Below are 11847 nucleotides of genomic sequence, written 5' to 3' on the forward strand. Positions count from 1 at the left end.
TTAATGATTTGTGGACACAATGATTTCATGGGATTTTATTTATTTATTTAAATATCTGTACCTTTTAATATAATTTTTGGACTTTATTTCTTTTAATTAAAACCAGCATTCATTCAGTAAATAAATAAATAAATACATTAAAAAAAAAAGTAAAATCCAGTTAAAAGTACATAACATTTAGTAAAAAATTATATATTATTTTCAATCATATAATAAAAATGGCAAATGCAGTTAGGTGATGTAAAGTGTACAGTCACAAAATGTCATACTATTATTATTTTGCATTTACATTAAAGAATATATAGACTTAGCACAAGAAAAAAAAAACTTTTTCTTGTAAATAAAAGAAATACGATCTTTCATTTCAAAATGTCAAGTTTAATTTACTGTTACTTGCCATTTCTTTGTAATTATTTTAAATTTACTAGCAATTTCTGAGTGAAAATTGTTGCAAAGTAGGCCTAAATCCTAGACCAATTTTCTTCTTTCAGTGTAAAGTGTACAGTGGATGTGTTGAATTGTAGTAAATGTCACAATGCAAAAATCCTAATGATCCTAAAAATTATTTACTTTCTTCATGCAAAATTTAAAACTAAAAATTCTGCTGTAAAAACCTTTAGCAAAACGTTTTAATGTTATGTAATTTAACGACAGATGCAGTTTACAGTCACAAAATATCATCTTGTAATGCATTTACCTGCATTGTTAATGTAATTGTTGCATTTACAGTAAATAATTTACTGTTAAATTATTTTAACTTCTTAATTAGTTAAATTTTATCTTTTTCATGTTTATTTTTAACGCAGTTCTCCATAAGAACACTTAATTTTCGTCCAGCAAAATAATTTGGTCAATGTGTTCTGCACATGTTCTTGCAGGTCTGGTGAGATTCGCTCGTGCAGTGAGTGAACCTAGTCACCACACTGAAACAGCGCGAGCGAGGACAGCCTATCTCTCTCTCTCTCTCTCTCTCTCTCTCTCTCTCTCTCTCTCTCGTGCTGTAAGAGGCGGCGCATCCTGCGCTCCTTCGCCTGTGCTGTGAGTTTGAGTTGCGATCCTCCTCTTCCTCACACAGAGCTCAACCTGCAGACACTTTCACGCACTGCAGACGCGTTAACAGTTCGCGTCTTCTCTGCAAAGACACGCACAAAGGAAATATCTATCAGGAGCGCATCACTCCAGCGGACCGAGCCGAACCGAAGCGCATCCGGATCAGGCAACAGGAGGATCTCAAACACAGTCCAGCTGGATGTTGCATCGCGCTTTCCGTGGTGCTGAAATGATCTGATCTCAGCCCGAATCATTCTAGTCATCATCACCATCATCATCATCTGCACAGGTCGGTTCAGACAGTTTTATTGTTCTCCCGCACGAATGCACTCATTGCACGAGCATCAACTTATATGAGAAGGTGTTGCCCAGAGGCTGGGAACCTGAAGGAGTTGCTTCTTGAAATACGCTGTCGTCAAAATATCATAGACGCTATTTGAGAGAGATTGCATGTTTATTTATGATTGTGCAATGGTTACAGTAAGTAGTAACTATAACTGTACCACACTATAGTATGGTAACCATGGTGAACTTTTCCTAAGGGTCACCAGAAGTGCTGACAGTCTACTGAATAATTAGTTTATTGAATTGAGCTTTAATTAATTCCAGTATGGAATATCTCAAAGCTGAAGATCTCCATATAATTTCAGTTTTTAATGCATGAAAAGTGACATGAACAGAACAGCAGGTGCGGCTCTAACTGGATTCTGTTCCGTGCACAAATAATGTCACTTCTTCCATGATGATCACACACTGAGATAAAGCAATTATGCATGCTTAAGTGATTTTATTATTGGAAAATACAGCTACTGAAGGCTTACCGTAGGTCAATGTGTGAGACACTTTAAATAAGCCGGCAAGTAATTAATTTGAGTTTTGAGCCTTGAATGGGTTTCAAATGCAAGTTTGATAGGATTTTGACATGCATATGTGCTCCATAATTCACATTATTATTTGACTCTGATGCAGATGTGCAGATTTTTGGGGTGTTTTATCTTTTTAATGTTGTGCAATTCCGTTCAGATGGAGTGAATTTCTGTATTGTGATATAGTTGAACAGAAAATTCTTGGATTTTGAGGTCCGAGTTTGTAGATTCAAACCCGTATGACATTATTTCTTGTGTAGAACACGAAAAGAGATATATTTTGGAGTTGAAACCAAATGGTTTCAGGTCCCATTGACTTCCATAGCATGAACAAAAATGTCAATGGGACCCAAAACGGTCCTTTCTCCAAAATATCTTAAGTGCAGTGCAGTGTTTATATAGTCTACCAGAAAATTTCAGCCTCTTGTATTTTGAGGTCAGAGCTTGACAGCACTTTTTGATTTATAAACGCATCCCAGTTTCTGGTTTCTCCATGACACATGCCCTTCATTCTTTTTGTCATTTTTCTCCTCATTTCTGAACGCGTCACATTAATTCAAGGCTACTTTGATTTACATTGCAAAGCTGAGCTCGCGCTGTATAAAAGTGACAGTGGTGACATCGGTGTGAGAAACATGACAAATGATGCTGTCAGGCTCCGTCGGTGGTCAGTCAGGTCGCTATCTGTCCTTCTCTGACGAGGCTGTGATTTATATTCAGACTTTGAAAATGCTCCTGTCAGGGCTATATATCATGTGTCCAGAATGAAAGAAAAATCAGCAAAACCAGCAGCGTCTAGCACTGAAGTGGAAAGAGCGAGTGCGTGTGTAAGATACATTGCTCAGAGGTTTCTCTTTAATGCCTCCGGAGACTTAATGAAGTTCTCACTTTTTGTGTGTGTGTCAGTTTCTCTTAAAACACATTTGGAGATGTAAAAATAGCAATAAATGTAGCTGTAGATTTTCAGGTAAACCACAAACTAGCTAAAAAGCTGAGACTTAAGTGTAAAAGTTAATGTGACATGCAGCTCAGATCACCAATTGGTTTTTGAATTTATATTGAGATTGATTTGATTGCAGATTTTAGTATCTTGGTATATTTCATAGTTTGGGACATTGTTGATATCTCTATGGAAGCTTGTTTCCACCACAAGATAAAAAAAAGCTATTGACTCACAATTCTGACTTTCTTTCTCACAATTCTGAGTTTATATGTCCCAGTTCAGAATTGCACGGTTTTAAATGTTGTTGGATTTATAGTAAGTGTTGTGAGAAAGATAAAGTAGTGTTTGATATATATTTGCTGTGGTAAGAAAGTTAGAGGTTTGAGATATATAATTTTAAGAATTGCGAGATGTAAAGTTAGAACTGTGAGATATGAACTCAAAATTGTGAGAAAAAAAGTCAGAAATGCATGAAAAAAATTGTGAGATATAAACTCAAAATAAGAAGATTTAAACTTTGAATTGTGAGAAAAATTCAGAAGTGTGAGATATATACTCCCAGTTGTGAGAAAACATCCAAGTTGTGAGATTTAAAGTCAGAATTGTGAGACATATAAAATTTGAATTGTGAGTAAGATTGTGAGAGATATGAAATTGCAGTTCTAAGAAAATGTCAGAAAAGAATTGTGGGGTTTTAAATTTCAGTTTTTTGGGATATGGTCAGAATGTTTTGAGAAAAAAGTTAGGATCTGTGAGACAAACTACAAGAATTTCAAGATATAAACTTTAAATTGTGAGATACAAACTTGCAACTGTGAGAAATACCTGAATTGTGATATTTAAAGTCAGAAGTGTGAGATATAAACTTGTAATTCTGAGAAAAAGTCACAATTAACTTTTTGATTTTTTTAATCCCGTGACAGAAGCGGGCTTCATGGGTCTCATCTGAAAGATCTCATGTTCTCTCTGGTTGTTTGGTCGCTCTGCTCTGCTCTGCTGTACCGCGGGGTCTGACGCACACGGGCTGCGCTGTCAGGTTGCGTCAGGCGGCGTGTGTTAGCGTGGAGAGTCTCAGCTCTGGCGTGATACCAGCAGGCAGGAACACACAGTCACACTCCAGATGGCTCCGCTGTCCGCCGTGTTCCCACAGACCTGCGGAGAGATCCACTCCAGACTCCGCAGGAGAGCTGAATACAGACTGTTTGTGAGGAACCACGTGACAGAAGTATGACAACATGCATGTGAACATGCACAAGTGTTTAAATGTACATCTGTGTGTGCAATGGGAATCTTAAAGGCACAGTCCACCCAAAAAATGAAAAATCTGTATTTTTATCTTTTTATCTCTTTTATCAAAACATTCTTAAATCAAAGTGCATTTATGATTTAAGATATTAAATCTTGTTTTCTGAAAACTGTATCAAAATTAAGTGAATTTATTCTTTAAAAAAAAAGTGGCAGTGTCAAAAAAGATATTTTGTTTTCCATTTTAATTTTTTTTTCTGACCCCATTGGCACATTTTTTTTTTTTTATTACTAAGCAAAAACTCAATTTTAAAACATTTTTCAGAAAGCATGACTTCATATCTTTAGTCGTTTTGCTTGTATTCTGATTTAAGAATGTTTATGTATTTGTAACCCTTACCAAGTTTATTTTATTAAGTATACTTAAGTAAAGTTAAAGTATATTTTTAAGTATACTTTATGTAGCAAGTATACAAATATCAGTGTTCTAGTACTGTTCTATACTTGTAAGTGTACTGTTTCAATACTCCTTGGGACTAAATTGGCCCACTTTCTAGTATATAAAAGTATACTTTTAAGTATACTTTAAGTATAACAGTAACAAACTTTGAGTACACAACTAGTTTACCTCTATGTTTGTAGTTTGTACTGCAATTATACTAAAAGTGAACTTATAGGTATACTGATAGTTTACTAATTAAATACTTTGTACACTTTGAAGTATACTCTCAGTAAACTACTAGTTTTATACTGCAAAAATACTCATAAGTTTTCTTTAAGTGAACTTTACATCATACTTTAAGTATACTACTATGTCCCTATTTAGGTTTTAACTTGTATATATTTTGTTATATGAATATCTGAACATACAAAACATCCAAAGGAAGAACAGGGTATCTGCTTGTAAACAAAAACATTTTATTATAGCTTCATGCATTCTTTTTTTAAAACACTTTAATGTGGGTAAGTTTCATAAAAAATAAAGATGTTTTTTTTGGAAATTCTGTACAGAAGATGTGTACTAGCGCCCTCTACCGTATAACAATGAAAACACGGATTCTATGAGCACAAGTATAGCTCAAATATATTTAGACTTTTTGTAAGTATAAGTCAAGTATACTTAAATGTCATTTTAAGTATATTTCTTAGAAGTACATAAAGCCCATTTCTGAGAAGTACATCAAAAGTAAACTAAAAGCATACTTTCCTATTTTTAGTTTAAAAGACGTATACTAATAGCACACTTGAATAAACTTCTTTTTCGTAAGGGAAAACAAGATAAAATTACTAAGTAAGAAAATAATTTTTGCATTGTGGTCACCCTTATGTCTTTCAAACCTGTATGACTTTCTTTCTTGTGTGAAACACAAATGAGATATTTTGAAGAATGTTGGTAGCCAACCCGTTCCAGGTCCCATTGACTTACATAATATGAACTAAAACTACTATAGAAGTCAATGGAAACCAGCAACTGTTCTGACTGTAATATATTTTCTTCTGTATTCAGCAGAAGAAAATAAATGCATACAGGTTTGGAATTGCACGAGGGAGGAGTAAATGAACAGATTTGTCATTTTTGGGTGAACTATCCCTTAAATGGTGCACACTTGCATGCATTAAAGTTACTTAAACGATGCAACTACAGTCCGTTGAATAGCTTGCATTGTTGTTTACATTGATATTGAGTGTTCATATGCTCATATGGCCCGTGTTTCTTCATTGCATTATCTTGATTCCTTTAGTTAAATATAAGAGCAATCAGTCTTGTATTCATGTATTGATTCTCAATACAGATTCACTTTCCTCAGTGCAGTGTATTGCCCTGAATTTGAGTTTAATCAAGATGAAAGACTTTCCTGCATTTGAATGCAACTTTAATCAGGTTTGATAGTCAAATTCTGTCAAATTTGCACCGAAGAGACGAGTGCTTGGCCCGTGTGCACTACTGAGCTGAATGAGAACGACAGAGAGTGTCTTCAGACGTGATTCTGGAAGGAGGCCTGGGCTTTCAGCTGAAAAGCTTCTTATTTCTATATGGGTCCTTTTCAGCTTAACAAAAAAGCTATTAAACATTTAGATAAAGAGAATGGACCTGTCTGTTCAGTTCACTGTAGGGATATGAAATCATTTTGCACTTTCATGGCCTGTTTGTGCTGCTGTACCGGCTCAGATTCTGCATGCGGTGGCATTTCACACCTCGTTTATTTTTGGTGTTAATAAATAACAGTATATTTTCTGGAATCTGCTTCACAGGATAATAAACATGAATTTAATAGAATCAAGGATGAAAACTTCTTCAAATTTGAGACAACTTCAAATTCTAAAAGTCTCATTATTCTGTTTAGTGTTGGTTCAGTTCAGTTCAATAACTGTGTAAAGTTAGTTCAGCTCAAATTAGTTCAGTGTTGATTCAGTTCAGTTCAATAAGTGTCGATGTTGCATAATTCAACAGTTATTAAATTAATTTGGTTTAGCTATATGCATTTCTACAGAAGGCAATATTGCAATATTCAGCACAATTCAGTTCAGTTGATTCAATTCATTTCAACAACTGGGTCTTCTCTACAGAAGACAACAGTGTCATTATTTGATTCTTCGACATTTCAGAGTTGATTCATTTGATTCAATTCAGTTCATTAGCTGTGTAAAGTTAACCAATTATGAAATACATCGGATTCACCTCTTGAACAGCTCTACAGAAGACAATAGTGCCGTTATTCAGCTGAAATTAAGTTTAATGTTGATTCAGTTCAGTTCAATAACAGTGTCGATGTTGAAAAAATTGTCAATTATGAAACGATTGAGCTATAAGCACCTCTACAGAAGACAACAGTGTCATTATTCAACTCAATTCAGTTCAGTATTGATTCAATTAGTTGATTAGTTCATCGATTGTGAAATAAATTTGATTCAGTTATAAGCATCTCTACAGATATGCAATAGTGTCAATATTCAGCCAGTTCAGTTCAATGTTGATTCAGTTCAGTTCAATAACAGTCCTCGATGTTGCAATATTCATCAATTATGAAACGAACTTGATTTAGCCATAAAGTAGCACTGAATGTTGGTTTGTCATTATGTTCAGTTCACTATTAAGTTTCAGTTTTGTAAACTTGATTAATATTTTCAGTGCACAATTCAGTTCAAGTTTCTCATCTGATAGAATCAATGCAGTCGAATCGATAGTGTTTGTTCAGTAGTGTTGTGTTCGGTGAGATATGTGCTGTGGAAAGAGCCGCTGGAGAGCAGCAGCACAGCACAGCATGACAAACACACTCCAAAGAAGCATCCTCCTCCCGTCACACAGACCGAGAGAGAGGAGAAAGATGAGTGGAGAAGCGGCAGAGCAGCACAGGGTTTGTTCTAATCCAGCACAGCTGTTGTGTTTGTGTGCAGTCTCCACTCTGATCACAATCAATTATTTCTCTGACGGATATAAATACACTCCGCCTTAAACGATTCCGTGTTTGCAGGCCTGGAATCTCTGTGTCGCTCTTCATGAGCTCATCGCCGAGTCAAATAACCCTCCCACTCACATCAACGTAACTGAATCAACAGATAAAACAGCCTTTCAGAGTCTATAGAACGAGCATTAGAGCTCCTACAGCAACACAATTCTGTGCTGTAATGGAAAGAAAATACTAAAAGTGCGTTTTGTGCAACCAGTGGAAAAAGTGGTTTACTAGGGCACGTAATAAGCATAAATCATCTATTATTCTCTTTTTTATTTTGGATTTTTTTAATTGATTTATTCAAATTATCCTATATTAAGTTTAATTTTATTTTTTTTTATATTATGCTATATTAATATTTTTGTAAATACCTTTAAATTTCAAATAAGATGTAATATAATTTTTATTTATTAAATTTTATATTTATATATATTTTTTGTAAATCTTATTTTGGATTTAAAATATGTTATAAAGTAATAATATCTTTTTTTTATTTAATGTATTTTTGTAAATCCTGTTTTAGATTTAAAACAATAATTATAATTTAATGTTTTTATTATTTATTTAATATTATATATTTTTATTTATATTTTTGTAAATATTTAGATATTTAAAAAAAATTAATAAATTAAAAAATGCACTTTTTTTTTTTTTTTTTTTTTTTTTTTTTTTTTTTTTTAATAATTAGAAATGTTTTAATTTCATTATCACCTCAAGTGCCATTGTAGTAAAATAATGTGAATTTGACTTGGAGTTTTTGCACCAGTTTTTGTTTTGACTCAGTAACAGTCCTGGAAATATATAGTGAGCCTTCTAAAATGTCCATATTATTCCTCCAAACACTATATATATTTTATATATATATATTTTTAGAAGCTCACTAGTATACGGAACAGAGCTAGAATTATGCCCAGTGTGTTTCCTAAACAAACCTAAACACATGTAAACATGTGCGAATCTCTTGTTTGGGTGTCGTATGTGAATGTGTGCGAATTTGTTTGTTTTGTTTTTTTATGTGAGTTTTTGTTGTTTTATTCCAGTGTCTTTGTTGGTGAAATCTTTGTCTAGGATTAGGTTTATTTTGGGTAAAAGGTCAGAGCTTAATTATTCATCTGGGATGTCAGACAATCCCCCAAAGACTGAAGTTTAGAGCCGGCAGCGCTGAATAATGCATGAAGCACCTCCTCTCGCCTTCAAACAGTTTGTTTGCTTGTTTTCTGTCGGAGATCTGGTCGCACTGACCGTCAGAACTCACTCTGACCTCTGCTGTCACTCCCTGATCGAGCCTCTAGAAAACACCTGAGTAAAACTGGACCAGACCCCTGCGAGTGTTTGTCTGAAGCACGTGGAGCCATTATGAGGCGCGTGGGAGGAATCCGCTGTGCTACACTGAACACTCACTCCGCTGAGGTAAAGCAGCTTTGTTCAGCTTTGAGAGTGTTTGTGTTGGCAGAGGAGACGGCAGGAGATATCGGCGCTATTAACGTGTATTAAAGGAAAGAATAGCGTAATGTGATACGCTCGGAAAAGGATTAGAGCGAGAGAACGGGGAGAGGGAGTGTGGTGGGGGTAGTAGGACAAAAACGCTGTGTCTAATCAAAATGTTGTAAAATGTGGTGTGAGGATGATGAGGAGGGGGGGGGGGTTTTAAGGGTGTGGGGAAAAGGGGGTGTGTGTTATATGGGCATTTCTGTCTGTGGCCATCTTTGTTCATGGGCGCAGTTGGTTTTGAGCCTGAGTTGTAAATGCCATGTGATTTATAATACTGCTGTTCAAGAGTTTGTGGGCTGTTTTGAATAAAATTAATGCCTTTATGCAGCAAGGACGCAATGAAGTGATTAAAAAAAAGTGACAGCAAAGACATTTTTTAATGTTACATTGATTTCTGTTTCAAATAAATGCTGTTCCTTTGAACTTTCTATTCATCTGTGAATCCTGAAAAATACAAAATCCACAAAAATATGAAGCAGCACAACTGTTTTCAACATAATAAAAAATTATCCAACATATTCTGCAATAAGGTTTAAATAGAAAATATATTTTTATGATGTATTTCATTTTGTATTTTTCTGTATTTATATTTATTTATTTTTTTGCAAATATGTATCATTATTATAACTTTTACAAATAAAATATCAGTGATTGAATGTTATTAAAATCATATTTTATGACTATTTAATTTGTTTATTTATTTATATTTATTTGTAAATATTATTTATGGTATGTAATTTATTTTTTTTAATTATTTGTTGTTGTTTATGTTTTTTATTTAGTATTTTTTTTGTTTATTTTTTTATTTTTTTTTTTTTAATTTATATTTATTTTTTGTAAATTTTATTTATTTTTTAAAAATTTTACTTAACTATATAGAGACATTATCTATATTATTTATTTATATTTATTTTTTAAATATTACTTATCAACTATATATAAACATTATCTATATTATTACTATATATAAATATTATCTACTACTATCAGTGATTATATATATATATATATATTATATATATATTCATAAGTTATAGAATGCAAAATGTATTTTAAAAGAAACAGAATAAATTAGACTTTTTTATTATTTTTGCAGTCTTGATAGCTTTAACTAGTCTAAACTTGACTCATTGGGTGTATCCATGATGTACTGTGTGTGTTTAACATTAACAAATCAACACACATAGACCAACTAATTAATTGACTTGTTTAATTAACATGCCCGAGGCTTAGTTCAATATTACTCATTTACTCAAATGCAAAATAAAAAATCAGTCAGAATAACTCAGACAGAATATTTGTTGAGAATATTAATAGACGACTGATGTCTTGCATATTTTAAATGTGGAAATGCAAAAGAGTTTTGAGAGTTTCTGCGCAAGGGGAAACTTTTCCTTGAAAACTTTCTTTGAGGAACAAAACAAAAAGTATTTGACTTTTTTTGGATTTTGGATGTATTTGGGTGTATATCAATCTGTTTGCAGGAGCTCTCCTAAAACTGTTTGGGCGTCTTATAAACTATTCTAAAGAATAATGTTGCTTTCTGTGTGTCGACATCGATATGAGAAGTATTGAGAAGTTACTCATGGAGGTGTGTAAGCTCATTGTGTTGTGCTCAGATGTGAACAGATGTTTATTTGAATACCATTAAAATTTGAAAAAATGACACTGAAAATGAGAGATTCGTTTCCACGCGGTGTTTAATGAGGTTGCTGTGTGGTTTTGCGTCGTCAGGACTTCTGAGGGAGATAATGCCCTTATTTTCCGGGTGTGAAGTCGCCCTGCACGCATTTAATGACAACACTCATTCATCTTCTCACAGGTAGAGCCGTGTGTGTGTGTGTGTGTGTGTGTGTGTGTGTGTGTTAAGACAGTGTACATCTGATCTTTCTGTCTCTGTGCTAACCAGGAAAAACCAGGAGCGTTTCGAAGTGAATCCAGTGATGCAAAGTTTATTAGTAATTATAATACTTTTTATTACTATTTTTATTAGTATTTTTTAATAAGCAGTTTTATTTTAATTTTTTTTTTTTTTTTTAATTTCTGTGTTATCCATTTTGTTTCATTAGTTTTTTTAGCATTTTATTTTTATTTTTTTTATTTATTAAAACTGTTTGTTTAGCTTTAGTTTTGTTTCAGTTTTTCAGTCTTTTTTAGCATTTTATCATTTTTTTTAACTTGAAAGGCAACGTCACACTGTTTGTTATTGCGCACTACATAGTAAATTTTTTGTTTAAATTTATGTTTTTCATCTAATATTGATATTTTCTTTTATTTCTGCTTTATTTCAGTTGACAAAAATGATTTGTAATAGTTTTAATAGTTATTTCTTAATGTGTTTAATTTAATTATAGCAACACTGCTCTGCTGTTGGCTTTTCTTAAGTTTTTTTTGAATTTTTTTTTAAGTTTTTTTTATTTATTTTTATATTATTTTTTAGTATTTTTAACAAGCATTTGTTTTATATTTTCAGTTTTAGTTTTAATTACTATTTTTATTAGTTTTTTATTTCTATTTAGCTTTATTTTGTTTCAGTTTTAGTTTTTAGCAATTTTAGCATTTCATTTTTTTTATTAAGTATTGCAACGTCAATTTTTTGTTTAAATTTATGTTTTTCATCTAATATTGATATTTTATTTTATTTCTGCTTTATTTTATTTAACAAAAAATGATTTGTAATGGTTTTTTTTGTTAAAAAATAATTTCTTAATGTGTTTAAGTTAATTATAGCAACACTGCTCTGCTGTTGGCTTTTCTAAAGTATTTCCAAACGTCTTTGCAAAACTTTCTTTGCAAAGTT

The 11847-nt window shown here is 32.7% G+C and overlaps 1 pseudogene; it reads left to right on the forward strand.

Moving 5' to 3' along the window:
• Positions 1-829: 829 nt before the first annotated feature.
• Positions 830-11847, forward strand: part of LOC109050129 — a 165175-nt pseudogene continuing 154157 nt past the window's right edge.

Source organism: Cyprinus carpio, chromosome A18 (genome assembly GCF_018340385.1).
Source record: "Cyprinus carpio isolate SPL01 chromosome A18, ASM1834038v1, whole genome shotgun sequence".
Lineage (NCBI taxonomy): Eukaryota > Metazoa > Chordata > Actinopteri > Cypriniformes > Cyprinidae > Cyprinus > Cyprinus carpio.